The sequence below is a fragment of the Schistocerca americana genome, chromosome X (assembly GCF_021461395.2).
Source record: "Schistocerca americana isolate TAMUIC-IGC-003095 chromosome X, iqSchAmer2.1, whole genome shotgun sequence".
NCBI lineage: Eukaryota > Metazoa > Arthropoda > Insecta > Orthoptera > Acrididae > Schistocerca > Schistocerca americana.
This window is the reverse complement of record NC_060130.1, coordinates 582,557,197-582,563,196: the sequence shown is the minus strand read 5'-3', so window position 1 is coordinate 582,563,196 and position 6,000 is coordinate 582,557,197. Positions and strand designations below refer to the sequence as shown.

The 6,000-nt window shown below is 37.3% G+C and overlaps 1 protein-coding gene across 3 annotated transcripts in view; it reads right to left on the bottom strand.

Annotated features, from left to right (window-relative positions):
- Window positions 1-506: 506 nt before the first annotated feature.
- LOC124556704 (solute carrier family 35 member E3-like) overlaps window positions 507-6,000 on the bottom strand; it is a 174,954-nt gene continuing 169,460 nt past the window's right edge. The window contains exon 7 of one of the 3 annotated variants that reach the window (XM_047130687.1): window positions 507-2,163. The gene's annotated coding sequence lies outside the window, so the exon portion shown is untranslated. Of the gene's footprint in view, window positions 2,164-2,191; window positions 2,733-3,536; window positions 3,661-6,000 lie in introns of those variants that run through there. The other 2 variants (XM_047130686.1, XM_047130688.1) reach the window with 2 other exon arrangements.

Genomic DNA, 6,000 nt, shown 5'->3' with positions numbered 1-6,000 from the left:
GGCACTCTGCATCGTGGTGTAGCTTGCTCGCCAGGTTTCGAGAGGGTGAGTTTCTGGATGAGGTATCGAATATATTGCTTTCCCCTACTTATACCTCCCGAGGAAATCACGAATGTAAAATTAGAGAGATCCGAGCGCGCACGGAGGCTTTCCGGCAGTCGTTCTTCCCGCGAACCATACGCAACTGGAACAGAAAAGGGAGGTAATGATAGTGGCACATAAAGTGCCCTCTGCCACACACCGTTGGGTGGCTTGCGGAGTATAAATGTAGATGTATATGTAGAAGTAAACTAGAATGAATTAAAACAGCTAATAAAAATTGATTCACAGAATATTTAGATATAAATATGATTTAACACCCTTCCTTTCCAAAAGAAGATACTATTAGCAATATTATTGGAAGATGACACATGCAAAAGATATAAATACTAAACAACAGATTCTTAGATTCAATAATTTTATTTTCTGATCATAAGATAATGATCCAGGAAACAGATTATGACCTACCAAGAGCACTCCACATGTTAGATACCCTATTATTGTATAATTTTATCTTTGTTACAAAGATTGATAGGGTACTGAAACAATAAAATGTAACAGTAAAAAATATGGCATCTTAACTTTTTTGTTTTTATGATTACACATGGATACATTAATAACATACACAGCAAAGTAAAAAAGTTCAGAGCAATCTGTGGTACCAATTGAGTGAGATGGAAACGTAGTTAAGATGCTTGACTCATATTTTGGACAAGCAAGCTTCAAATTTCCATCTGGCCCCCATAATTTAGGTTCTCCACAGTTTCTCTAAAAGACTTCTACTAAATACAGTGATGATTCCTTAAACAGAGCATAGCTGTTGTCTTCCTTCATCGCCGTCCAATCATTGATAATAATGTAGATACTAATAAGACATTAAACAACATACTTCCATCTTCCCTTCAAAGGAATTTTCATGAAACATGAAAATAAACTGAAATTAAATTTTAGAAACTAGTAACACTTTCAGTGATGAAATACTGCTGTGAAGAATGAGTTACCAGGAGGGTAATAGAGAAAAACAACAAAATTCTGAACTGTGCTTTCTGAGAGTTGAGTGTTACACTGAATCATATTACAAGGGATGATATTTACAACAGTTTGACTAGATAAAAGTACCACAATAAAATGTATAGGATGTCCCATGAGGAATAGCCAGTATTCAGGTATATGACAGGAATGACAGTTTCAAAAAAAAAAAAAAATGTCTACCAACCATGGATTCTGAAATGCATTCCTTAAGAGCTATGAGCAGTACTTCATCTTTGCTATTGTGAAACACATCTCATCTACTGAACAAGAGCCCATAGCTCCTAAGGTATGCATTTGAGAGCCCCTGTTTACTAGACTTCTTTGCTTCAAATGGTTGTTTCTGACACATTCCTAAATGTTGACTATTCCTCCAGGGGCACCATGTAGATAAAATTCCAGATGCTTGTTTAAATAAATGGTTAATCCAGGAAGCTGAGCTAAAAAGTACCAATTGACAGACAGAAATACAAGTCAATCAAATTCACAGCTAATGTATCATTTTAATGTTGACCTGTCCACTTTTGATGTATACATTTAACATTTCCTTGATGTAAATTCCATGGGAAAGGGAACATTTCTCAAAATTATCAGGAAATATTTAATGGACAGAAAACAGCAAGCATCAAGTTATCAATGTCTAATATATCATGTGCTTTTGATGGAGCAAAAAGCCCAACTACTATGGCTAGCCTTAGTTAAACTAAGAATCTTTTAATTGTTATTGTTGTTGTTGCTGCTGCTGCTGCTGCTGTTGCTGTTTCCAGCATATTATTATATCACCACAATGTTTGGGTCACTTCTTAACAGGACAAATACAAGAGGAAATACATACATTTCTGGTCCAAATAACATGAATCTGAATCAAAATATAAACACACAGTTCTAATTTGTATATGTATAACATGTATTCCTTAATAACATGTAGAGAAATGTATCACAAATAGCACTTTTGGCCATGAATGAATGAATTACAGATTTGTGAAAGATAAACAAGTAAGTATAATTATGGTATGAGGATGTCATGTCTTAATGCATTCATCATATCTTCTTTACATAGTAAAGATATTGACAATATCACATTACATGTTGTCCCTGAAATTGTAAAAAAAGTGCACATTAGTGCATATACTAAAAAGCATGTAAATGCATATCATACAAAACTAATATTTTGTTATTGTCTTTTCACATAGATCAATTAATGTTTATAATTATCAGTAGACAAGGTTTTATTAAAACTAAAAGATTCCTATGGCATGTTACGCACACTGGATTGAACTAGATCATGTTTACACACCTAACATACATACATGAATGCTACAACTTAACTATCAAGCACTGCATCATGATAAATTAAATATAAAATTTCACCTTTTACTCATAAACAGCATCACCAATGTTTGGGCACATTTGTTTCACTATGAAGAATTACAGTTCATAAGATACAGAACAAATGTGCATTTACTGTTTTACATGCCAATAATTCTTTCTTAAATTATCACTGAACTACTGCGGTGATAAGAATGTTGCAATATACCAATATCATTTTCTCTTTCAGAATACAAATTTTGACACAAGATGAGCACGAGTTCCTAGATGAGAAAAATTGTCTGTCTGTAGGATGAAGATGATGGATAGACTGAAAAGGTTTCAGCCACATTAACCTGTAACGTAGAAATATATCTTCAGTATCTACCACAATGTACAAACCATGTGTTACACACAGTAAGTCATATAACAAAAAGCAAAACTAACAAGGTCAAAGTTTCAGCAAAATGAACCCTGTAAACTGATTAACTTCTGTAAATCAAGAAGCTACTTTGAGGGTGCCCTCACTATTGTTTAAAACAATTTAAATATTTTTATCTCAATACAAGATGTTTACTCAGTGAAAGAGAGAAACATAACTGTTCATCTGATTCACATTACACATATAATTGTATATTCTGTGGGGATTATCTTGAAAAACAAAACGTATTGCTAGAGACACACATAAAAATTTCTATGTGAATTAGATATGAAAAGGACACTAGCATGCAAAACTTAAGAATGAAACCCAATTTTGCATGATGTGTCACTACCAAGTAACACAGCTTGGAGCACACATAGAAAGAACTGATACATAGCACAGAAGGTAAATGAAGGAATACATGATGAGATGAACATCAATGACACTTTTATTCAAAGAAGATAATTACACTGGAGGCACCACGATTCATGATGGTCCACTGGAAATGAAAAAAGATGGAACATAGTTCTTAACAGGGTGTGTGGTCACCAAGGACAGCAATGCATGCTCAGTAATGTGCTCCCATGCTGGTCACAAGGATGGTAAGGAGTTCTTGTCATAGGACATTCCATTCTTCCACCAGTGTGATTGACAACTGCTGGATGGTCATTGGTGCATGTAGATGTGCTGCAGTATGTTTCTCCAATGCATCCCATAAATGCTTGATGGAACTTAAGTCAAGAGAATGGGAGGTCAGTCCATTTGCTGAATATCCTCTTGTTCCAAGAGCTCCACCACCAGTGCTGTTAAATGCGGTCATGCATTTTTATCCATAAAAATGAAGTCTGAACTGAAGGCACCCCCTGAAAAGATGCAGGTGGGAAGAAGTAGAGTGTCACAATGACCAATGAGTGTACAGTGTTCAAAGATTTTGAGGTCATTAAGCCTAAGCAACATTATGTCTCCCACACCACAACAGTTGGACCACCAAAACAATCATGTTAGGCGATGTGGTGGCTGTTGCATCATTGATATGGCACTGATTGGCACAAACTGGACATTATTGCATAGTATAGCTGTTTGATGATGACAGGCTGGCCCCAGGGAGTTTAAATAAAGCTGTTTGTGACTGAGTAAGTGGAAGAAACTGGGTTTCTATATCACACAGAAGCATCTTGAACAAGGACGAGAGTCCTAGGCCCAGCTGCTGCTACACAGCAGTACATTGAACCACAGAAATGGCCTGATTTTGCTGCAGGGTCTCCACTGACTGGTCACAGACTATGGCTGATGAGGGTGGCTGCTAATGTCCTAGATGTGGCACTTGGCTGTGGTTGTGGCTGTGGCTGTGGCCCATGCCATTACACTTCCTTCTCCCTATGAAAATCCCACCCTCCATATTCCTGTTGTGAATTGGAGGCAACATAAACACTGATATATTTACACTTGGTGTCTCCTACTACACACACATCCTCTTGTTGATGATTTATGTGATTTATCCTTCCTTTGCTATCACACTGACATTTAGTATATGCACTTTCTTTGATTCCTAATATATTCTCTCATTTTTCAGTGAATTCATCATTAGTGAGCAGCAGATTATGACTCCACTACCTGGGTGGGGGCATGTATCAAGGCAGCTTCCTGGCACTATGATCTGATTTGCTATTATCTGTTCCTTTCCATATCATCTTCAACCCGTTTACTTGAATAACTCACTATCTGTCATTAATGCCTACCATGAAGAATACATGTACTATGAGATAAGCCCTTCCTTAACCTATGGAAAACAAAACTGTCCTACATGAACTGAATAGTACGTGCACTACCCTACCGTTTGGAATTACTGGCCTGTGGGAATTTTTCAGTTTGTCCACTGTCATATTGTACCACATTTTTATATAATAGCAATTAGGAAAAATGAATTTGCAACAATAAGAAATCCATGATAATCTTGCTTTAGTTGTAATTTCAAGACATTGTGACTAGGGGAATCTGTACAAACTTCCATAATCTATTACCCCTTTCAAGTTTCACTCTGTATTGATCCCTCTTGCTCTGAGCGGTTTATCCAGTCACCCTGTTTCAAGAGCTCTCCTATGCCACTGTTCCAGATATGGGCACTAGGCCACCTCCACCTGCACTGTGCAATAAACCTGTAATTTCCCCAGCTACAGGTGCTATATCAGCTTTAACTGTTCTGCTTAACAATTCTATAATTCACATTTAATTCTTCCAGGCTACAGGCACTCTACCAGCCCCACTTGCATCATATAAGAAAAATACCTTTAATTCCTTCACTTCCATGAATCTTCCCAACATCTGATAGATGTTCCTGCTATGTCACGTCTTTCATCTGATCTGCTGCTGTTGGTGGATATATCATTGTCATGAACATTGCTTCTCGAGTGACCTGGAATAGTTTAATCGACAATGTCATGGCCAATGACACTTCTTGTGCTCTTATGATATCTCAGCACTTTTGTTGTTTTGAAAAAACGTTTTTGGGATACCCAAGGCTTCCCATGCCTGAGCTATGCACACTCCAGCACTGGCCTGTATAACACTCTTTTTGGGGGGTATACCTTGCCAACCACAGGGTGTAACAGTGCATGGAGTAGAGACCCCAGGCAAAGTGCACTGGGTGCATGTCACAGGAGTTAACAGTTCAACCCTTGGTCCTTTGCTGTCTACTAAAACTAACTAATCCTGACATCAAGAAAAAGCATGGAGAGGTAAAGCCGAATGATGTAAAGATCCTATGAATGGTTTTAAGTTAAAGTCCAAGCTGCTGCTTACTGATATTGGTGCTGTCCATGATGATGGAATATAAAATCACTACTACAGACTTTCCACAGCAATGGCCCCTCACTTAGTTTGCTTTTATAGCAAATTTCTCACCCAGCACAAAGTCCCAAGTAACTGGAAAAAAGCACAGCTGACTCCTGTATATAAGAAGGGTAAAAGAACAGACCTACAAAATTCCAAACCAGTATCCTTAACATCAATTTGTTGCACATTTATTAAGCATATTCTCAGTTTGAATTCAACAAATTTCCCTGGGATGGAAAAGCTTTTGTCCACATGTCAGCATGGATTGAGAAAGTATCACTCATGTACAACCCAGGTTGTCCTTTTCTCACACAGTATCCTGTGGATGAAAGGTGACAGGCAGATTCCATATTCCTAGATCTCTGGAAAAT